Genomic DNA, 25,129 nt, shown 5'->3' with positions numbered 1-25,129 from the left:
ATACATGTAAAATTCGTGAAATTTCGATCTCTTCGAAAAAATATTTTTAAAATTTTTAATTAGACTTACCATTTCAAATGGGCATAATATTCAATGTTTGGCCCTTTTAATATGTTAGTCTTGATTTAAATTTTTTTCAAAATAATTTTTATCGTCAAGATCGGAAAAATTTCACGCATGTTTCATGTATTAACATTGAAATTGAACCATGTAATTGTGAGATAATCGTCATTTGAATAATCTTGGACTGTTTGGGTGGAGACTTAGAATACTTCAATTTTCGTGTTTCTTTTTTCTTTAAGCCGCTGTATCTCAACAACCAGAGCGTCAATCTACGGTGTCTCTTAGAAAATTTTATAGCAAATTTTCTGAACTTTTCAAAAATATATTTTTTGAAATGGTCACTCATTGTCACTATTTTTAAAAATCGATATACAGCAAATATTTCGCTAAAATCCAACTTTCGGTGGCTATATCTTGAAAACGGGGCCTTTATCAAAAAATCTGTAAAGTAATTTTCGATTGCAAATTCAATTTTACATAAAAAATGAGAGTCAAAAAAAATTTTATGTATGAAATTTCGATGTTTTTCCAATAAATCACCAGTTTTTCAAAAAATCATAACTCGGCGGCAGATTTTTTGACCATGTTTCTCTATAGCTCAAAAGTTGCGGATTTTTGTCCCCTAAAACATATCAAAAAATCTCGAAAATAAATAAATACGTATTTTGGGAATTTGAGTTTTCGTAAAAAAAAAGTTAATAAAAAAATCGGGAAATTTTTTTTTCCGTGTACCTATTTTTTTCTAAATAGTCCTTAACAATACCTACAACTTTGCCGAAGACACCAAATTGATCAAAAAATTCCTTCAAAAGTTACAGATTTTCGAATATTTACGTACCATTTTTGTATGAACAGCTGCCAAATTTGTATGGAAATTTATATGGACAAACTAATGATGCAAAATGGCTTCTTTGGTAATAGGGAAGGCCCCCACAAAGTTTGAGCCAAATAAAAAAATACAAAAAATAAAAATGGTCGAAATCGGCCGGTTTTGTAGAGAATTGCTCACAAGCAATACCAAAATTTGGTATTTTCATACCATTTTTTTAGTGCAGCATTTGCAGTTGACCGATTCTTTCGTGACGGGACAACGTTTGTACGCATATGTTATCAGTTTTTTGCTAATAACTTTAAAATCTGTAGGAATAGGTACCAAGCGCCGTACCATGGGGTTGGCGCGGTTGGCGACCGCCAAGGGCGCCAAAATCGATGATTGTACAAAATTTTTATGTCAGCTATAACATCCTCATTAGATATTTGAAACAGAAAGGGCGCCGAATTATAAAATAGAATTACAAATAACTAGATAATTTGGTTTAAAATATAAAAAAAAATTAGGGGCGTCAATTGTATGAATATTTATACTGAAGTGTTTTAAAAGTTCATACTTAATGCTCAAGTGGCAGAAAGTTAAAGGAGTTCTAGAAGAACTTCTCAAAATAAATACTCGTTAATGTTTGGACCGTTGTACACACAATGAAGTTTAAGTCATACCTTTCAGACTAAAAAAATGTCCAACTATATGTTATTTTCACGTTAATTTGGCTGTAAATCACAATCAGCCAAATTGTGGAAAAGTATGGTCATATTTTTAGCTTCTTTGAAATAGGATTTATTTTAACATTAAAATATATACCTTTCTTTTGAAATTTTTACACTCTCGAGTTAGCCTTTGAAATATTTTCAGCTCAATTTCCTCTTTTATGCACGAAGTTGATTAGAATTTGCATACTCTTTTTAAAAAATACTAGAGTTTTGAAATTGGAAAACTGCTATAAATTTTCTACAGTGAGACCAACATTTGTTGTCCGCTTTGTAAGCGGATGATTCTGGGTTCGATTCCCATCTGCTCCAATCTTCCATCGGATGAGGAAGTAAAATGTCGGTCCCGGCCTTGGTTATTAGGCCGGCCAGGTGTAGGCAGACGTGCATCGGCACTCAATAGCACTTCACCACATTTTGAGATGATGGCCTAAGCAAACCGGCAGAGTGAATCTTTGCTCACTGTGCAACTCATCAAACTTTAGTTCGATGTCTATAATTATCGTTTTTCACTATACAATGTGCATTACCAACAAATAAATAGTGATTTGAATAACACAAATATTTCAAGTGCTAAATGTGCTATTTAGCACTCAAATAGCACTTCATCGCTAAAACTGGCGAATAAGTGAAGATAAAGGTTTCGGTCGTTCAGTAACTTATAGTGCAATGAAAAAAACATACTTATTGTATAAAACAAATCGATTTGGTGCCTTTGCCAAACCATGGCCTTAGAAAAACTGTCAAGTGCTATTGAGTGCCGATGCACGTCTGGGTGTAGGAGTCGTCTCCATGCCATAAGTACAAACAACACACCAAACCAAGCCTACTCCGGTGGAATCGCTGGCGGCGGTTGGACTCGCAATCCAAAGGTTGTCAGTTCAAACACTGGGGTTTAAGGTTCATTGGAGTAGAAAGAGGCTTGGGTGCTCTCCCCATTCAAAGCCTTCGGACTCCTAGGTTCGAGCAGAAACTTGCAATAGAGACCACAAAAGACCCGGGGGTCGTAAATGTGGATGGTTTGTTTATTTGTTCAAAAAAAAAAAAGTTTTTCAGAGCACATCACTTTTTCAGTTTAGCTTAACCGTGTTTACTTTTTAAATCGTCTAAAAAGCTTTGGTAATGAAAAACAATTCAAAAAAAAATCAGTTAAAAACAAAAAACAAAATTTCATTAAGGTTTAAAAACATTTATATAGTTATGCGCAAAAAAAAATTTTTTCTAGAAAATTACATTAAATTTTACGAATTAAAAATAAACAAATAAATACTGATGAAAATAATAATCAATGCAAATCATAATTTAAAAAATAAAATAATTAAATATATCACTCAAAATGAATAAAAATTTCTTATCTTTATTTCTTTTATTTTTTTTTCCTTACAAAAAAATGCCGTCAATACTTAGAAATTTTGGAAACTTATGATTGCAAAACAACTGGACAGGTGCATAATGCATTTAAAAACACTTTTTTCATTCAAATGTTGAAACCGTGGCCTGTAAATTCATTTTTTTAACTTGTTTATTTTTGTGGTCAGATTCGAGGGACATAAACTTCAAAAAATATTTGCAAAGGCCTAAATTGATTTTGACGAAAATTTGTTCTGCCGCTGCATGTTGAAAATTTATACTTCGATACCGGTGTGCTCTTTTGAAGTAAGCTTGCTGGGATTCCTATCTTGATAGAACAAGAGAGCACACGGGAAATGAATTATTTTTTGTTTCAAGGATTTTTTTTCTTTTTTCGTTGTAATTAACGAAGTGAAATCCGAAGCCAAATCAACTAATTATTTTACGAATCCGGGAAAGTTCTTTGATTATATAATCACATTAGACCGATTCTTAAGCTCCTTTCCAAAAAAATATTTTTCAGCGTTTTGGCTGTAGTGGCAAAATAAAACAAGAAACCTCCAATGTTATTACATATTTGGAAAGATAATTGATTTTCCTACAAAGAAATATCATGTACAATGAACCATATAGTACCTGTGCTTCCCCTGAAATGAACATGTATCGTGACGGGACAACATCGTAAAACTGGTCTTTAACAAGGCACGCTACAACAATCGGTACAGTTTTGCCAGTTTGATTTTTAGAAACTTTTGCTCTTCTACACATTATCACAAATTGAAAAAAGAATCTTTTGCTCTTTGAACTGAACGAATTGGTTGAAATTTGAGTTTTTGCCAGCCATTTCTGTGCGTGACGGGACAACGAAATGAGCAGATTTATGAACAAACTCCTCTCCTATTCAATGACTTGTAGACCATGTTCGAAGCGGACTGTATTTTTACTTCAAACCCGGCGGACTTGGGGAATTAGCTTGGGAGGGTCGGAATTATCACAAGCCAACAAAACACTAGATTTTTCTCTTCACTAATATATTTACGGCTACTTAACTTAATTTTAGTGGTAAAACTAGCGTCTCTTCCGACGATCGCGACGAGGTCACTTTACGTCCGACCGGTTCGGCTGCTTGCGATGAACTTGCTGCTTCTCCGAACGATCGCGTTAACTCGTCCGTTGCGCGCCAAAAAACTCTCCTCTCTTCGTCGTCGTTCGGGTTGTCGCTCTCTTTCTAGCACCGTCGTCATCAACGGCGCGCTGTTGCCGCGCACATCGTTTGTGCGCTTCTTTCTCCCTTTCGGGCGTCGTCGTGCTAACTCGCGCAAGTCGTTGCGCGCGCTTCTTGTTGTTGTTGGCAACGACGCAGGCTGGGTTGCCACCTTCTTTTCCGTTCTCGTCGCAGCAGGCACGAAAACGAAGTTGACTTTATAGCTGTCGGCCACCATTGCTAGTACCAACCACTAGTGTCTTCCTTTTATCTACAAGGACTTCGCTGCCCTGGGCTCCTAAGTGTATGAAAGTATGGCACGGAGCGACGGCGCCGAATACCCATATTTACACAAAGAATTTTAGAGCGCCCGCCGCGGGATTCGAACCGGCGACCTCTGGATTGTGAGTCCAGTGCGCGGTCCGATTGATCCACACGGACGGGACGTCGCAGCAGGCACAGTGCTGCCAAAACCAAACCAAAATTTTCTTCGAGCTGACCTTGTCAGGCTCGAACATCCTCCACCCGCGAAGAACTGCCGTTGATATCCAGGCGATCCAGAGGTCACTCTTTCGCCTACCAGGTGTGGCCGTACTTTGACCAGGTGTGTGTTCTTTCAATTCTTCGCCGGGTGCTCTTGGGATCCGCAAGTCGATGCGAATCCTTTTCACCCTGTTGTACAGAACCGGGCTAATCTTCGTTGCGTTCTTACAGGATGCGCCGGTCAGCGCAGTTAACAGTCGCAGGGGCTGCCAAAAGGCCTGGCCGACTCGTGGGATGTGCTTGCCGATTGTAGGAAACCGGCATTTTGTTCTGCTTCCACTTGGACCATCTCCAGTGCCTCCAGCTGATGCTCGCTTTAGTAGATCGGTGTCTACCGACCGCTTGTGTGGAACGAATCCTTCAGTGTCACTCCTTTGCTTCTTCCATGCCGGTGCTGCAGCTGCTGGATATTTCGAACGCTCATCGCTCAGCTGTGTGTCAACTGCAGCAGTCTTGTGCGGCGCCGAGGCCGCCCTTGTACGCACCGTTACTCCTCCACATGCGTTTGTAGTCTTCTCAAGTACGCTGAGTGCAGCAGAGCGCTGCGTCGTGGGACCTTGAACCTTGTGTCCTTGGTCAGGAATCGCTTGGCTTGAAAAGCCAGCGTCGTCTCCCAATGTTCGCAGTATCACGTGGAACGGCAGGTAAACTTGCTTCAAATTCGCTGGATCACTCACCTCACTTGCTTCCTTGTAGATTCCAACTTCTCGTGCGCAGGCTTCGGTGTGCTGCTCCAAGTTGGGTCGATCCTCAAACTCCGTGCCTTGAATCAGGACCGCTTCTTCGTGTGCTGCGCCACTTCCAATCGTGCCGTCCAAGACCCGGCTGAAGCTCGTCTCGCGCAGAGCCACCAAGTTGACTCTGACGGCGAGTTGAACTCCAGCAGGCTCGACGCCAGCCAACTTGTTCGCGTTGTGTCTGTCCAGTTCATGTTGTGTAGTTATTAATAAACCACGGCAGGGGTATGGGCTGCAGGGTTTATTCCGAGAGTCCGTGACGGGTGGCAGCGCGTCGGGCGCTAGATGTCCAGAGCAGCTGGCCTCTGGCGTCCCTCGACTCACTTTGGCTTGTTGTGGAGCACCAGGTTGCTCCACCTTCGTTTGTGTTGTCGGTTGCTTGGGGTTTCTCCGGCACTCGGCGTGCAGCAGGGTGTGGTGCCGCTTCTTGCACGTCGCGTACGCTCCGGTGGACACACACTGCGCTGAGGTATGTCCCGCCCGGAGGCAGTTGAAGCAGAGCTGCTTCTCCTTAACCTTGATCAGCCGCTGGGGGACTGCCATCTCCAGGAACTGCGGACACTTCCAGCTCTTGTGCTGGCCTAGTCCGCACACGTCGCACTTCTGTGCCGGCTCACTTCCGGCGGTCGAGACCATCTTCTGCTGACCCGGATCATCCGTAGCGTTCTGTCCGGGTGGCTTCTTGGTGGGATGTGACGAGTCCTTCTCGTCAGCGATCTTGCATGTGTCGATGAATGTCTTGGGCTTCTCGATCTTGTGGTTGTTCTCGGACCGTTCACCATGCGGGATGATAAACTCCGGTCGTACCCGATCTTCCGTGTCCAGCTGCTCTGCCAGCAGCTTCCCGGAACGCTTCTGGGGTTCGTCTATGGCCGCCTCGTTGGCGCATCTGACGATCTTAGCGGTTGTTGGGTTCGTTCTCTCGTCCACCCATTGTGGTACACCAGGCGTGTACGCGTTTCTTCGTCGTGTGGGCTGGCTCACTTCTAGCAGCTTCTCTTCGATGACCGTCAGGACCTCTGTGTGCAGGTTGTCGAAGGCGTCGTAGAGGGCATCTTGCTCGTCCCGTGATTTTGACGGAACCATGCCAAGGATCTGCCCGTACGCCGTATTGTACGCATCGTACGCGGCTTCTACCTCCTTCTGGCACGTCTTCAACGCTGCCCATGTGAGCGTTGTGGCATCTTTCAAGCTGTCAAGAATGGTAACGAGCTTACCTTGAGCCAGCTCCACGAGGTGGTCACTCCAAATATATTGCATTTATTTCATAAGTTAATCCGTATGTGCATCCATATTTACGTGCATACACCATTCCTCTATGAATTTTATTTCAGTGTTCACAGCTGTCATCGCAAACGCGCGCACTGTTTACAAACAACAACAAAATCAATCTGTCTCTATTACATTTTCCGGCCGAGCGATTCGCTGGCGCTCATCCGGCAATTTCATGGGCCAGCAGCTTCGTCGTAGTAAATCCGGATTTTCCATTGTTTTGTGTTGAATTTAGTGCGTGTTTGGACTCAGTAAGTCACCAGCAATCGAGATGGTGGTAACCCAGGAGGACAAGTCGATCGAGCTGCTGGACGTGGACCCTCAGGAGACGGAGAACGACGGGGTGGTGGTGGTGCTGGACTCCAAGCGGAAGGGCAAGCGCATCGTAATCAAGACTTTGACACGGCAGACGTACTTTTTGCCCGTGTTTGGCCTGGTTGATCCAGAGAAACTCAAGCCGGGCGATTTGGTGGGCGTAAACAAGGACTCGTACCTCATCCTGGAGACACTTCCGGCCGACCGAGCAGTATTCGGACATTGGCGGGTCGGACAGGCAAATCCAGAAATTGATTGAGGCCGTCGTGCTGCCGACGACGCACAAGGACAAGTTCAAGAACCTGAGAATTCATCCACCGAAGTCGACCTACCTGAAGCTGGCCGGCCAGTAGCTGGTGCAGATGTTCATCGGAGACGGTGCCAAGCTCGTCTGGGAAGCGTCCGCACTGACCATGGAAAAGTCGCCGGTGGTTTAATTTCTTTTTGTTTGTGAAATCATTTTTTTTGTATTGTTAGATATGATGAAAAAAAAACGATATTGACCGCCCCTCCTCTCCCTTCTCCCCCCATGCGACAACTCGTTGGGTTGCGAACAGGTGCACGTACTTTTTCAACTTGCTATTCGGCCCCACGATGAACGTAAAGATCCGTTCCTGCTTCAACCACTTTGTTATCTCTCGATCCCAGTTGTCCACCGAACTGCTCGGAGTCACGATCAGAACCCGCTTAACAACCGGCTGCCCGTAAGGTCCCTAATTCTTCAAGGTGTAGATCAACGCCAACGTCTGCAACGTCTTCCCCAGTCCCATCTCGTCGGCCAAAATCGCTCCCAACCGAGTCTTCGCGTTTCATTCCCAAAACCCTTCCCGCTGGTGCGGCCGCAAATGCTTAGCCACGCAGTACGGAACGCAACCCTTTGTTATACTTCCACTGATCGAGCGAAGGCTCCCTCATCATCAACGGAACAAAGTCCTCCGCAATCGCTTTTTCCCCACAGTCCCAACCAGCTCGACACCCGTGTCGACACCACAATCGGACTCCCGGCGCACATCGACTCCGCCGGCGGCCTAAACCCTCCTCTCGCCTCGAATCGAACCCTCTTCACCGGCACATCATTCTCCTTGGCCACCTCCCCATCAATCCGCTCCACCAGTTCAATCTCCTTGCTCAACCGCGAACCCTCCTCCAGCTCCTCCCCCTTCCCCAACCCGGAGCTCCCAATCACCTTGCCGTCCTCGTCGCCCAACGTGACGCTCTTCCCGCCCACGATGGTCAACGTTCCGTCGCCCTCCCACGTTTTGTGCTTTCTGGTCGTTATTTTGCCCCAGCGTTGAAGGAAACAAACAAGTGACAGTTCGAACTGTCACTATCCACACTGAACAAAATTCAATTCCGAATATCGTGCAGATAAATAATATTTACGCTTGTATTTACGATATTTACGCAATATTTACGGAAGTAAATCCAATGCGCTACGGATCAACCATGTGCCCAACCCCGTGGCCAGCTCACGCTAGTGGACGACGTCGCTGAACCGTTCCATTTCCTTTGCACTTGCTGCTGCGCTACGGATCACGCAGTGCACGTTGTTACCGGACTTGCCGCCGGTCTTCTACGATGTGGCCGCCTCCTCCGATTTCACCAGCCTCTCCGGTGGCTTCTTCGGGCAAAGCGCTTTGGCCACCGATGCTACAGTGGCAGGGCACTGAGCTCGGAACGGCTGCTGGAACCGTTCACTGTCGGGACCAGTTCCCGAAAGCGTCTTCTCTTACTTTTTGAGCTTCTTCGCGGAAGGTTTCTGCTCCTCTTCTTTGGAGTTCACTTCCAGGACCACTTCCCGATAGCTTCTTCCGACTCTCCCTGCAACCTCCGCTTCTTCTTCTCTGGAGTCGACGCGTCCTTGCTCGGCGCCACTCCCGAGGTAGTTGCAGGCGCCTTAGGGCACTTTCCGGCACAAGAGGGACACCAACAATCGGACCCAGTATCCGAACCAAGTACGGCAATCAGCCAATTCTGAAATCACGGTACTTGGGGGAACTTTGTGTCCTCTTGACCGGAACTACACTTCACTTGAACCTTCTTTCCGGAACCTTTTCCGGCTTCAGAAGGTTCTGGACGCATCCAAGATGGCGTCGCTTAGCACTTTTTTCAGTTGCTCTTCGGACGCATTCTGGCCAATTCCAAAATGGCGTCGCCTTTTTTCACTGAGCTGTTTTGCCAAGATGGCGTCTTTTATCACTTTCTTCGCAGCGGCTTTTTCCTTTCTTTGGGCCTTGTGCCCACTTGCCGCGATAGAAACGACCCTCTGCCGTTTGTCCTTCACAGATCCCGCGAACCCCGGCACTTCTGGTTCAATTTATCCGGGTCGTTTGGACCTTGTTCGAAGCGGACTGTATTTTTACTACAAACCTCCGGCGGACTTGGGAAACCAGCTTGGGAGGGTCGGAATTATCACAAGCAAACAAAACACTAGATTTTTCTCTTCACTAATCTATTTACGGCTACTTAACTTAATTTTAGTGGTAAAACTAGCGTCTCTTCCGACGATCGCGACGAGGTCACTTTACGTCCGACCGGTTCGGCTGCTTGCGATGAACTTGCTGCTTCTCCGAACGATCGCGTTAACTCGTCCGTTGCGCGCCAAAAAACTCTCCTCTCTTCGTCGTCGTTCGGGTTGTCGCTCTCTTTCTAGCACCGTCGTCATCAACGGCGCGCTGTTACCGCGCACATCGTTTGTGCGCTTCTTTCTCTCTTTCGGGCGTCATCGTGCTAACTCGCGCAAGTCGTTGCGCGCGCTTCTTGTTGTTGTTGGCAACGACGCAGGCTGGGTTGCCACCTTCTTTTCCGTTCTCGTCGCAGCAGGCACAGTGCTGCCAAAACCAAACCAAAATTTTCTTCGAGCTGACCTTGTCAGGCTCGAACAGACCATATTTGGTCATTTTTTTGGCTTTTGAGATAAGAAAACGCATTTAAAGCACATTGCAATTATTGAATCATAAAACAAATAAAATCTTTCATATCAAAAGTCACATTGAAAATTGAAAAATGTGTCATTTTGGTGTAGCTTCGCTAAGAATCGGTAATTAATGTCTGATATCAAATTATGCAGGCTTAAAATATAAAATTAGCTAACAAGTTATAGCAAAATTTATCATGATTGAGCATTTTATTCTGTGCATTAATCTGAAAAATAAATTTAAAAAAAAACAAAGACTTGCTATCATTATCGATTTTATGAAATCTGAGAAAATATTCAGCCAACTTAACTCCAATACTTAATATTCAATTCAACCTGTCTCATATTATTTGAAAATTAAAACATAAAATAACTATGTTTCTGAATCTAACCATATAAAGGTCTCCAATTACAATTATAAAATCAAAACTTATTTAGAAGCAATCATTGAAAATTAATATCAATTTATCTAAATGCTTGTAAATTTGGGAGGGGCGCCAAATTGATGCTTCGCCAAGGGCGTCGTGGACCCAAGGTACGGCTCGGGTACCACTATTTATATAAATTTGGAAAGTACATTAAATTTCCAATAAGATTCACTTCAGCAAACATTTAAAACACAAAGTTTGAGTCAAGTGAGATACAAATGTTAACTTTGCCTTTAATGACGGATCTTGATGACAAACTGAACTTCAGCTACAACCATAAGTGGTTGTAACTAAATGGAAGAGAAACCATTGAGAACCTGAACTGCCGGTCGTAAGCCCGGGTGAAAGAGGAACGTTGATATGGAGGCTGTTCTCTGCCTCCATATCGTAAAATCAAAAATCCACTGAGAACCAAACTGAGTGCTACACGGATGGCACACACAAATAGTCTGCCGTCCTAGTGCAAACGAGAGTTTCACGCGCTCCTGCATGGACCCCAATCTAAGGTGTCATGCGACCCGTGCCGAAAGATGAATGTTGGGGGGGGGGGGCTTTCAAAGTTTTAGCGGAGCCTGTGTGGTACCAAGGCGCCCCACGCAGTAACCAAGTCTCCTCTGACTCTATGCAGACTCTAGTCTCAGTTGAAGTGTGTTTTTTTTCCTTCACGGAGGGGCAAATCTAAGAAAATCTTGGTTGGTTAATTAAAAGTATGGGTTAATTTTTTACACAGCTTTTTTTCAACAATCGATTGTTGATTTTGTTAACCCGATATTGCTGACCACCAGTAACTAAAATTAACTAAAAAAATAGTTGGAATTGCCATTTTTGTTGGTTACTTACTTTACTTTATCAGCAACAGGTCTATCAACCCAACGCTGAACTAATCGAAGATTTCCAGGATGCTCGATCTTGGGTCGCTCGTCTCCAGTCGCCCACAATGTTGGCCGCTCTTGCATCTTCGTCGACTGCACACAGCCAACGCGTACGAGGCCTTCCACGAAGCCGACGCCCCCGTCCAGGTTCGCTGCTGAATATCGTTTTAGCCGCCCGCTCGTCCGACATTCTGGCTACATGTCCAGCCCACTTCAGCCTGTCGTGCTTGATGACTTTTACGATATCAGCATGTTTGTAGTCTTGGTACAGCTCGAAGATCTTGCGCCTGCGCCACCGGTCTCCTACTTGCTTGCCGTCGAAGATAGAACGCAGGATTCTCCGCTCGAAGACCCCAAGTGCTCTCTGGTCAGCATTTTTTAGCGTCCACGACTCGTGACCGTAAAGAGCTACATGGAGTGTCAAGGTCTTGTACAGCGTGATTCTCGTAGGCGTCTTTAGGCTGCGGGACCTTAGCTGGCTACGAAGACCGTAAAAAACCCTGTTTGCAGCACTAATCCGCCGTTTCACTTCGCAGCTCACATCGTTGTCGCACGTCACGAGTGTACCAAGATATACAAATTCATCCACCACCTCATATCTTTCTCCATCTATTTCCACCTCCGAAACACCTTCACCTGCACTGCCACGCGCTCTGCCAGCAACCAGATACTCGGTCTTGGCAGTGTTGATGGTCAGTCCGATCTTCGCAGCTTCCCATTTGAAAGGTACGAACGCCTCCTCCACTGAACGACAATCGATACCAATGATGTCGATGTCGTCAGCGTATCCAAGCAGCATGTGCGATTTAGTGATGAGCGTTCCGTTTTTTTTTTTTAATTTATATTTATTCAGATTTTCTCTTTCATGTACATTCATTCAGTTAAAATATTATTGAGTGTCCAATCACAATCGATGACTTTTCACCTCAATTTTAAATACTAGCAACTTTTATTTATTCATGAAATATTGTAGCTTTCGCTATTCAGTGATTTCAAGGTCCTACATGTACAAAAGGGAAAAGGGATACCTTAAAACTAACTTATAAACTATATAAAGAGCGGATCAATGCAGCTGAAGACTGCAATGATTTTTGTCGAAATTCATTAATTATCTTATTGGACATAACGTCTAAAGTGTCAACTTCGGCTAATTGATGAAGTTCACTGGTGCTGAACCAGGGAGGAAGTTTCAGAATCATTTTCAGAATTTTGTTCTGAATCCGCTGAAGTTTTTTCTTCCTGGTTAAGCAACAGGTGGTGACTTCTGGCAACACTGCAACGGAAAGGTCAGCTTTTGTTTTGCTCCTCAAGCATCGTTAATTTATTAACGTTTTTCGCGTTTTATCTCCTTTATTTTCATATTTCCGGCCGTCGGAGGTCATCTACGGATCGGGACAAGTGGGGGTTGAACGACACCGGTTCCACCAGGACAAAAACATCCCCATTTTTTGCGACGTCCTCAGCGGCAAGTTTGAGGTTAGGATGACGAGCAGACGATCGGTGAACAGCAAGGCGGGAAAAACCAGCAAGCCGCAAATCGACCAGGAGGCCATCTCCCAGCAGCTGCAGGAGATTTCGGCAAAGCTGTGTAAGCTCGACGAGTTGGAAAAACTCAACAAGGACCTTCAAGGCAACCTGTTGAAGCTTTCCCATCGCGTGGACGCTGTCACCGCCGAGAACCGTCTCCTCAAGCAGGAGATCGCGGATCTCAAGCAGGCGCAGCTGCAGGACGAGATCTTGATCAAAGGGTTCAAGCTGGAACGCCCGGAGCAACACCGGGAAGTGTTCCAGAACGTCTGTAAGGCTACTGGTTTCGAAGCACCAGACGTCAAGGAAGTGCGCCCCCTGGTGTTCAAGAAGAATCAGCATACGGACGCTGTTCTGGTCAAGTTTTGGCGCGTTGAGGACAAGAACCGGTTCATCAAGTGTGTGCGGTCAATCAAGAAGCCACTGACCCCGCGCGACGTGAACGTTCGATCCAAAAGCAAGTTCATTCTTGTGCAGGATCACCTCACGCCGGAGAAGTTGCAGCTTCACAACAAGGCCTGGGATCTGACGAAATTGGGTCTGCAGCGTCCGTGGTTCTACAGAGGTTCCACCTGGATCAGTCATCCGGAGTCCAAGAAGCCATTCCGTGTGGGTGACTCGAAGGACGTCGATGAAATCGAGTTCATCCTGTGCACGCGCGAGGACAACGGCCACCCAGACTTGAGTGAGGTAATTGAATCGGATAATTAACTGCTCGTAATTTATGGAAGATTTTGAGAACTTAATTGATCAGGATTTTGAGTCATCTAATTTTTTGTTTCCTAGTGTTGACGGATATGATCGGGACATTTCCGATTTTGCGGGTTTTCTTTTTGTTCAAGTAAATGCTAGAAGTATAAGTAATATTAACCGTTTTGATAAGCTTAAATTTGCTCTTCACAAGTTGCCACGTAAACCAGATGTGCTTGTTGTGAGTGAAACATGGGTTTCCGTTGATTTAGTTCAACTATACGATATTGATGGTTACGAATCAACTTTTTCTTGTCGTAAAGATGGTAGAGGGGGCGGTCTAGCTGTGTTTGTGCTTAAAAAACTCAACTTTTCAATTATCAATAGTTCAGAAATAGTGTCTGCAAATAACTCGATAAATTTCATTCAAATTAAAATTTTTAGTGATAACGATAAATCTCTTCTTGTTTCTTCTTATTATAGGCCACCAGATGATAGTATTTTAACTGATTTTTTCAACCATTTAGAAAGTACATTATCTTCAAGTAACTCCTTACACACCCGAGCAGGGGTAAATAACACGGGAATACCAAATTTTGGTATTACTTGGGCAAATAACAGGGACCAAAATGTGCCCTTGGTTGCCCAGTAATAGATGGTAAAATACCATGAAATCATACCAAAGTCTTGTATGTGGAAGGGCACAACAATACCAAACCATGTTATTCCAAGGGTAAAATAATACCTCAAAATAAAACCATTTCAATACCAAGTTGAGGTCTTCTGGATTTTTGAACATTGCTTGAATACCAAAACTTGGTATTGCCATGGTTTAATTTTACATGATACATGATTTTGGTATGATTTGATGGTATTTAACCATCTATTACTGGGCAACCAAGAGCACATTTTGGTCGCTGGTATTTGCACAAGAAATACCAAAATTTGGTATTTTCATACCATTTTAGTGCAACAGTTGCAGTTAGTGAAAAACGGAAATGATCCATATGCAACAGCCAAATCTACTCACCTGATGATTCCATGTTGTTCTTAGTGATATTCTTCACCACATCGAATGCATTTGTCATTGAAGAACGGTCTTGCTTTAAGTTCTTGAAGATTCTAAAAAATAACAAGATTGAAAAATAAGTGTTGTTATCATGAAACTGGATTGAAATTCACCAAAATTCAATAATCTGTCGATTAACTCGTTTTTCAAAGTATTTGGTTATCCCAACTTAGAGAAATTTCAACGTTTTCAATCAGCTTTAACATTTTAGGGTTTCATGTCATTTTAGCACAACATTAATTATCTCATCAAAATTTATTAAAAAAATTCCCATAGTTTCAGAGAAATTTGATGAAACTTTTCAATACCAAAATAATTCCAAAATGTGGCATCCTGACTTAGAATTTTTTCCACAATTTCAAGTCATTTCTTTAGGGGGTATATCAAAAATGTTTAAAATCAAGTTTGAAATTTCCGCTTTTCAATGAAAGCATTCGCTTTGAGACATCATTTTAGCGCAAAATTAATTATTTTGTCAAAATTGGTCAAAATTTTCCCATAGTTTCAGAGGAATTTGATAAAACACTTTGAGACATCATTTTAGCGCAAAATTAATTATTTTGTCAAAATTGGTCAAAACACTGTAATACCAAAAGAATACCAAAATGTGGTGTTCGACTATTGACAAATTCTGCAATTTTGCAATATCAAAACAATACCTTAAATTGGTATGATAGCACATTTTGCTCTTGCATAATCCTTAAGACAAATTTTAAAGGGTCCAGGAATACCAAAATTTGGTATTGATACCAGAGAAAGGTATTATTACGCATTTCCCTTGTTATTTACCCATGCTCGGGCATACTCGTAGGCGACATAAACATAGATACTAAATCCTCTTCTACTAAATTAAACGATTATTTAAATATCTTATCATCATTCGGTTTTTCGATAACTAACACAAACATAACTAGACCATCCAGTAACTCAATTATTGATCATGTAGCATTTAATTATACTGAACATTTTTCAATCATTAATGATACCATCCATAATCCTGACAGTGATCATAATTTTATTGTTACTTTAGTTCCATTTTCTCCTCATTTATTACCAAACACACCTAAATTTAAACAACACATCAATTATTGTAGATTAGAGCAACTTCTTGAACTACGATTTAATCCAACCTACATGGGCAATTATGATGATCCTAATGAATTTTACAATTATTTCCTTTCGACTCTTAACAGAACTTTAACAGAATGCACGACACAAATCGAACTAAAGTCAAAACCATCAGAAATCTGTCCTTGGATGACTGATGGTTTAAAAACTTTGCTGAATTCATCGAAAAATCTAAGAAAAAAAAGAAAGAAGTTGTTTTCACTAGGTAAAAATACTGATAATATTGACATAAAAATACAGAATCTAACTGAAAGAATTCAAAATTATAACGACACATTGAACAAAAAGTACTACATTAACAAATTTGCAAATGCCAAGAACACAAAAGAAATTTGGAATAATATTAATAATGTCTTAGGGCGTAATAAAAAATTCAACTCACCATCTGAAATGACCCAAACTCTTCCTTCTGGCCAACAAGTAAAAATATCAGAAAAACAAGAAATCGTGAACGAATTCAATAATTATTTCACTTCAATTGGAGAACAAATGGCTCAGAAAATTGTAATTAACCCGAATGATGATATAAACAAATTTGAAACGTTGAAACGAAGTCAAAGAACTTTTTTCCTAAATCCTACTAATGAAACTGAAATTGAAAATCTAATTAATTCGTTTAGTAACAATACTGCTAGTGGCTTCGATAAAATCTGGAGTAACATTTGAAAAGGGCGCATAAGCATTTGGACAACTGCAACTATTTTGTAATTTCCCAGGCAATAGGCAACTATTTTACAAAACCCATAGAGTTAAATGGTAGCTGGGGAGGTCAGCTATTGCTTCCCATATCGAATTTTAAGAAAAAGTTACCTGAAGCTTGAGAAAGAGCAAAATAGTTCAAACTGTTAAAATGCTTATCCGCCCTTTTCTCGTGTTGCTCCAGAAATTAGTGCTTTCCTTCTTAAAAAGTTAAGTCATGTAGTTTCCCCTATTCTTTCCAATATTTTCAATTTGTGTATGTCTCAAGGCATTTATCCTGATAAATTAAAAATAGCTAGGGTAACCCCAGTTTTTAAAGCAGGTTCTCCTTCATTATTTAACAACTATAGGCCCATCTCTGTTTTGTCTGTCCTCAATAAGATATTTGAAAAAATTCTATTCAATCGCTTAACCATTTTTCTAAATAGTAATAATTTTCTCTGTCCCCAACAATATGGTTTTCGGGAAAAATCATCTACATCGAATGCTGTTATTGACCTCGTAAATAAGATTCAACTTAACTTAGATAATCGCGATGACGTTCTTGGTTTATTTTTAGATTTATCGAAAGCATTTGATACAGTTGATCGAAAAATATTAATAGATAAACTTAGATATGCTGGCGTTCGTGGTATTGCTTTGGATTTATTTACTAGTTATCTTTCTAATCGTGCTCAGTTTGTTTGTATTGATGGAATACATAGCTTGCTAACTTTAGTAAACGTGGGAGTACCTCAAGGCTCTGTGCTTGGTCCATTGTTTTTTATTATATACTTAAATGATTTTTCGTTACTTCCTCTTAAAGGGGACTTGAGGCTCTTTGCAGATGATTCTTCTCTCTTTTACAATAACAAGTCTACTAACATGAATGATCTTAATTTGCGAGACGATCTAACAATAGTAATCGAATACTTTAGATTGAATAAATTAACATTGAATATTAACAAAACGAACATTATAAATATAAAAAATTCTTCACGTTCAATACCCAATAGTTTATCTCTCACCACAAGTAAATTTCCAGATTTAGAAGTAGTCTCAGACACTAAATATTTAGGTATCATTCTAGATAATCGTCTTAATTGGTCAGCACATATCAACGCTCTTATACTAAAACTTCATAAAATCACTGGTATCATCTTTAAAATAAAGCACAAGCTTCCTCAAAAAGTTCTTTTTCTCATCTATCATTCTCTATTTCATTCTATACTTTCCTATGTAACAGCTGTTTGGGGTAATGCATGTGGTCTTCTTATCAATAAACTTCAAGTAGCTCAAAATAGAATCCTAAAAATCATCTTAAATCTTCCTATTCGTAGTCACACAGTCGATTTGTATGTAAAGAATAATATTTTACCTGTCAGGGGAATATACAGCAATTCCCCACGAAAACAGCATGGAAAAAAACAAAAGTGCTCGGATCGGGCTCAAAATTTTTCTGGGGGTTCCCTGGCCGAAATAATTAGACCCGTATTTTTTTGTTTGGCCATTAGGGTGACCTACGGCGTGTTAGGGTGGTCTGAAAAATGGCCATTTTCGTCGATTTTCGCAAAAACCACTTTTTTCGAAAAATCATAACTCCTCGCCATTTTAACCGATTTCAATTGCCTTATACGCAAATGAAAGGTGATAAGTTGGCCTTTCAAAGAAAAATAATAAGAAGTTTCAAAAATCTAGGCTAACATATGAAAAGGGCGTATGAAACTTTAAATGCCGTTTTGACGGTGTCTGGACCAAAGAGCCTATGTCTGGAAATATTTTTATCGGATTCCCCGGACATTTTTACATAACATACTAAAAAATGGTAGGAGTTCATTAACAGGATTCCGAGATATGATTTTTTGAAAATAAAATCCGTGTTTTTTGACGCGCCACGCGCAAAAACCGGAAAATGACGAAATTGGCAAAAAATCAACTTTTTTCACTAAAACAGCGATAACTTTAAAATTTCAGCGATGACCTATAGATGTTTGGGTACCAAAATTTTTGTGATTAAAAGACGCAACTTTTGGTACCCAGACATGTATAGGTCATCGCTGAAATTTTAAAGTTATCGCTGTTTTAGTGAAAAAAGCTGATTTTTTGCCAATTTCGTCATTCTCCGGTTTTTGCGCGCGGCGCGTCAAAAAACACGGATTTTGTTTTCAAAAAATCATATCTCGGAATCCTGTTAATGAACTCCTCCCATTTTTTAGTATGTTATGTAAAAATGTCCGGGGAATCCGATAAAAATATTTCCAGACATAGGCTCTTTGGTCCAGACACCGCCAAAACGGCATTTAAAAGTTTCATACGCCCTTTTCATATGTTAGCCTAGATTTTTGAAACTTCTTATTATTTTTCTTTGAAAGGCCAACTTATCACCTTTCATTTGCGTATAAGACAATTGAAATCGGTTAAAATGGCGAGGAGTTATGATTCTTTGAAAAAAGTGGTTTTTGCGAAAATCGACGAAAATGGCCATTTTTCAGACCACCCTAACACGCCGTAGGTCACCCTAATGGCCAAACAAAAAAAATACGGGTCTAATTATTTCGGCCAGGGAACCCCCAGAAAAATTTTGAGCCCGATCCGAGCACTTTTGTTTTTTTCCATGCTGTTTTCGTGGGGAATTGCTGTATATGTGTTTCAAGTTTGTAGTTTCATTTACCTTTGCTTAAATAATAAAACCCATAGTAATACTAAATTTGTTCGTTCTAACCATCAATATGGTACAAGATATCACGATCTGTTGAATCGTCCTAACGTAACCACAGTACCTGGTGAGCGCAGTATAAATTTCAATGGAGCTCAGCTTTATAATTATTTTAACAATAGATTTGGTAAAAGTTCATCCTTAAATATCTTCAAAAATCAACTAAAGCATTGTTTGTCCCGACCTGACATCATAGAAAAACTTCTAAAGTCCGTTAATATTTTCGCTTAATTATTTTGTTAGTTAATTCTCCGATTCATTCCCTCGTTTGTATTTGTATCCATCTTGAACACATTTATCTTGGTAGTTTTCTTTTATTTATTTTCAGCCGCTAATCGCCAGAAACCGAACTCCTTAAAAGGTCTACGCCGATGGAGTTCTGGAGCCAGCCGCATCAACTTTGTCGTTACATTTTTATTTAATTTTCAATGACATGTAATCTACTTAATTTGTATTGCACATTGAAAAGAAACAGTTTTTTCAGTCAGCACTTTGCTGGCTTTTTCTGTCAAAAATAAAACAATCAAGCTTGTCCAGATCGGCACAGCATAAAGCATGGCAGGTCTGAAAATTTGTTTATAAATTAACAGTTTATTCTTGAGACAAAGTCTAGAATTCCTGTTTATAAGTGGATACAAACATTTAATATATTTGTTACATTTAACCTGGATACTTTCAATGAGATCCTTGTAAGTAAGGTTTTTGTCAAAGGCAAGTCCAAGATATTTCAGATTGGTGCGCTGGAAGTGGGGACGCGAAGTCGTGATTATACAGGTTATTTTTTTTTGTGTGCTTTTGTGTCGCTGTTCGTATGGGGTGAGTGATTATGTTAATCGAATAATAGCAGGCCTTACTGAATTATATGTGTCTTGAGCGTAATTTTCGTTGGGTAATTGGTGTTTTTTTGTGATCTTAATTATTTGTTTTGTGATTTTCAAAGCCCTTCCTATATCATCGTTGATCGGAAGGCACGGCGTCGGGTAAATTGTGTACATTTTTTTCGAATAAGGTTTTATTTTTTATGGTGAAAAGGCCATTTCTATATAATGATCGAAAGACGCACTGACACCTTGGATTAATTAATAGTGGAGTGAAATAATTGTGAGTGAGTGATTTTGTGTGTTAACCAGAAAGACCTTTCCATAGCATCGTTGCTCGGAAGGCTCGCCGACGGGTCTGTTATGAAAGTCCTCCCCATAGCATCGTAGCTCGGGAGGCATCGAAAAGCCAATACCTTATCCTACTAACCCAAAAAAATAATAATCACGTGATGCTTGAAGGAGATGCTGTGGATTCAACGGTCTCAAGCGGTATCAACAAGTATATAGCGAAAAACTGTGTGCTTGATGAGTCTGCAACTTCAACTATCGGACTAACATTCCTCCCTTTCGTTGAACTGCAGGCTTCTTGGGAGGGCGCCGGTATTGACTAATAAAGTAGGGATCTTCAGAGGTTAAACAGTGAACGGATGGTTGGCTCCCACTAATCATTTTTGATTCATTGTTTAACTTCAGCTGATCTGTCAATAACGGAGTAGCAGCTCATTGGCAGTCAACCATGCTCATGCTCATGCTCATGCTCATGCTCAAGGCAAGTCCAAGATATTTCACTTGATCCTCCCACTTTAAATTTACCTCATTCATTTTTATAATGTGATGACTTTTTGGTTTAAGAAAATCAGCCCTTGGTTTGTGAAGGAAAATAATAAGTTGAGTTTTTGCAGCATTTGGAGTAATTTTCCATTCTTTCAAATAAGAATTGAAAATATCCAAGCTTTTTTGTAATCTTCTTTTGATGACACGAAGGCTTCTACCTTTGGCGGAGATGCTTGTATCATCAGCAAAAAGTGATTTCTGACATCATGGGGGCAAATCAGGCAAGTCAGATGTAAAAATATTGTATAAAATTGGACCCAAAATGCTTCCTTGAGGGACGCCAGCACGTACAGGTAGTTGATCAGATTTGCTATTCTGATAACATACCTGCAGAGTACGATCCGTCAAATAATTTTGGATAATTTTCACGATATAAACCGGAAAATTAAACCTTTTCAATTTCGCAATCAAACCTTTATGCCAAACACTGTCAAATGCTTTTTCTATGTCTAGAAGAGCAGCGCCAGTAGAATAGCTTTGGAATAGCCCTCAGATTTGTTGCTTCGAATTAAACTTGAAACTCTCAACAACTGATGAGTAGTTGAATGCCCAAGGCGAAAACCAAACTGCTCATCAGCGAAAATTGAATTTTCATTAATGTGCGTCATCATTCTAGAATTATTCTTTCGAATAATTTACTAATAGATGAAAGCAAACTAATGGGCCGATAGCTTGAGGCTTCAGCAGGATTTTTATCCGGTTTCAAAATCGGAACTACTTTGGCATTTTTCCAACTACTTCCAACTCAACACATTTGTTGCAAATTTTGACCAAGCTACTCAAAGTTGCTTCTGATATTTTTTTAATCAAAATGTAAAAAATGCCATCCTCACCAGGGGCTTTCATATTTTTAATTTTTTTGATAAAAGATTTTATTTCATTCAGATCCGAATTCAAAACTTCATCTGATGAAAATTCTTGTTCAACAATATTCTGAAATTCTATTGAAATTTGATCTTCAATAGGACTCAAAACATTTAAGTTGAAATTATGAGCACTCTCAAACTGCTGAGCAAGTTTTTGAGCTTTCTCCCCATTAGTTAATAGAATGTTATCACCATCTTTTAAAGAAGGTATTGATTTTGAGGTTTCTTAACAACCTTTGAAAGTTTCCAAAAAGGTTTGGAATAAGGTTTAATTTGTTCAACATCTCTTGCGAACTTTTCATTTCGCAGGAGAGTGAATCTGTGATCAATAACCTTTTGCAAATCTTTTTGAATTCGCTTCAGTGTAGGATCACGAGAACGTTGATACTGTCTTCGGCGAACATTTTTCAGACGAATCAGAAGCTGAAGATCGACGTCAATAATGGGAGAATCAAATTTGACTTGGACTTTAGGAATAGCAATATTCCTAGCATCCAAAATTGCATTAGTTAAAGATTCCAAGGCTGAATCAATATCAGCTATGGTTTCTAAAACAAAATCATGATTTAAATTATTCTCAATATGATGTTGATACCTGTCCCAATTAGCTTTGTGGTAATTAAACAAAAAACTATTGGGTCTGTTAACTGCTTCATGAGAAAGTGAAAAAGTTACTGGAAGGTGATCAGAATCAAAATCAGCATGAGTCACTAAAGGACCACAATACTGACTTTGATTTGTCAAAACCAAATCAATTGTTGATGGATTTCTAACAGAAGAAAAGCAAGTTGGCCCATTCGGATATAAAACCGAATAAAGACCAGAAGTGCAATCTCTGAATAGAATTTTACCATTGGAATTTACTTTTGAATTATTCCAAGATTGGTGTTTGGCATTAAAATCACCGATGATCAAAAATCGAGATCTATGCCGAGTAAGTTTATTCAAATCCCCTTTGAAATAATTTTTATTTTCCCCAGTGCATTGGAAAGGCAAATATGCAGCTGCAATCATAATTTTCCCAAAAGAAGTTTCAAGTTCAATGCCCAAACTTTCAATAACTTTTAACTTAAAGTCACGTAATGTGCTATAAGTCATACTACGGTTGATAACTATTGCAACTCCACCGCCATTTCGATCCATTCGGTTATTAGTTATAACTTTATAATCTAGATCACTTTTCAAATAAGTGCCAGTTTTTTAAAATGTTTCGGTTATAACAGCAACATGCACGTTATGAACTCGTAAAAAGTTGAAAAATTCATTTTCTTTCGCTTTTAAAAAGCGAGCATTAAAATTCATAATATTGATGGAATTACTTAGATCCATGATTAAACTTCAGGGTAAGAACAACATCATTCGCAAATTTTAATCCGATCTGGATAGCTTCCATCATAGATCCCAGATACGAGATTTTCTTACAGAATTGGTTCTGTAAGAATCCTGCTAGAATGATTCTAGCAGCCTTGTCAGAATTCTGTAAGAATTTTGCAAGAATTTTCTTTTAGAAAATACTGCTCACTGATTGGCTGGCGGTTTACCGGTTCAAATCACATCGTCTACTAATATTTCCGCGACATCGTCTACTAATATTTCCAACCTGGGATACTCGGACAGATTGGCAAAGAAAAGCATGCAGTGTGCTGCCGAAGGAGCAACAGTCCCCATGGTGTTTTAAAAAGTTATGTGGCATTATAGAGCAGAAAATGACTTGTAATTAACAGAGAAATAAATTTTGTTCGTAATGCAATTTTATTTTGCCTAAAATTAATAAACAATAAAATTCCGACAAAATTCTAGCAGGATTCTAGCAAAAAATTTTGCCGTCTCATTCTAGATAAATTCTTACTGAATTCTAGCAGGATGGCCTGTCAGAAAAGTTCTAGCAGCATTCTTGCAGGGTTCTAACAAAACCGGTTGCCTTAACCGGATTCTGCTAGAACCGGTTATTGCATTTGAGCTAGAATTCTGTGAGAATTCTTACAAAGTTCTGGCAAGATGATGGCAGCGTTCTAGCAAGAATAATTTTTCTCTGCAAGAATTATGTAAGAATCCTGCGAGAACGTCGTGACTGGGATATGTAGCATTACTCATTGTTTGAATCAAACCAAACAGTGTGTTTTGCAAAAAAGACATTTTTTCAAACGTAACATCGCCGAGATCAGAAGATCCCAAAGCGTTGCCAACTGAAAAAAATTAAGATTGAATTTGAGGTACCTGGCCAATTTCAGGAAGAATGGCAGAGGATTTGAAATTTTTGGATGTACCTGAAACAGCAGCCGCATAGGAAATACCGTTGCCTATTTCAATGGTAGAAGTATTTTGTCTAGCTCTCTCGTTAGAGGGAGATAGCAAAAACGTTTGATTTAAAGTTGCAGGTACAACCTGACTTTGAGAAAATTTCGGTTTTGATTTCGGCTGATGCTTAGCACGAGAATCCAAAACCTTTTTTTCTGATGGGGCAATCCCAGAAATTTGATTTGTGATTTCCACCACAATTTGCACATTTAAATTGGGTGACTTCTTTCACGGGACAGTTGTCCTTGTCGTGAGAAGAATCCCCGCAAACCATGCATTTTGGAACCATGGCGCAATGATCAGTACCGTGACCGAATGCCTGGCAACGCCGGCACTGGGTCAGATTCAGGCCATTACCGCCATGTTTCTTAAAATGCTCCCACTTTACCCGTACACAGAAAAAAATCAATTCTCGAAACCGTGAAGTCAGTTCACGATTATGAGAACCACGAAGGAATATATTCACGTTTATGGTGCAAATGCACCATACTCATGAATAAATTCCTTCGTGGATCTCACATTCGTGAACTTTATTCTCGATTACGGGAATTGATTTTTTTTCTGTGTACATCTAATCTAATCTAATCTAATCTAATCAGACCCTAGCGCAGCCAATCTTTCGAAGGGATCCTGGAGAGTGCCTTAGGTTAGATGACGCCTAGCACTCTTCTTGTCATTTATTAACTTTTTTAGTGTGCCATTATATTAGAATGCATTGAAACATCACAAGCGTTAAAGCGGCCAGGCCTACTGCGTAAAGCCGTATCGCAGAGATGACTCGTAATTGGGTTGAGTTTGAGCACTGAGTGGTCGAACAACAACACAATTCTGAATCGACAGGGGGGGAAGAAGCGTGGGGACACACCACCATACGCTCCGAGATTTGTTTGTATTCGTTGGGAGCACCATGCTAAGAAGGTTTGGTACTCCGGACCCTCTGGGATGGGACATTGTATTTCCACGAATGCCCTGGACACTATTTGCCGTGGTTATAGCGCCACAACTCGTTCGCTCCCACTTTACCCGTACATGGAACAAAAACTGAACTTTGTCCAAAAGTTTCAAATTGTTGATTTCATTTCTGTTGAAATGAATCAAATAAAATTGTGAAGTCAAACCAAAGCGAGAAATATTCCCGTTTGATTTTTTCTTCATTGGTTTTACTTGGGATGGGGCAAAGCCAAGCAACACCTTAAGTTCGTTTTTGATCTCATCCACCGACAAGTCGTTGGAGAGACCTTTCAGGGCCGCCTTGAATG

General features: G+C 40.5%; 3 pseudogenes; 2 read left to right on the top strand and 1 right to left on the bottom strand.

Moving 5' to 3' along the window:
• The window catches only part of LOC120430364 (40S ribosomal protein SA-like), a 142,480-nt pseudogene that overhangs the window by 3,513 nt on the left and 113,838 nt on the right, over positions 1 to 25,129 (top strand).
• LOC120431596 (uncharacterized) lies at positions 2,482 to 6,708 on the bottom strand (annotated as a pseudogene).
• On the top strand, positions 6,973 to 8,627 carry LOC120431599 (uncharacterized; annotated as a pseudogene).

The sequence above is a fragment of the Culex pipiens genome, chromosome 1 (assembly GCF_016801865.2).
Source record: "Culex pipiens pallens isolate TS chromosome 1, TS_CPP_V2, whole genome shotgun sequence".
Lineage (NCBI taxonomy): Eukaryota > Metazoa > Arthropoda > Insecta > Diptera > Culicidae > Culex > Culex pipiens.
Note: the sequence above shows the minus strand (reverse complement) of the source record. Positions and strands in the feature narration are given on the sequence as shown.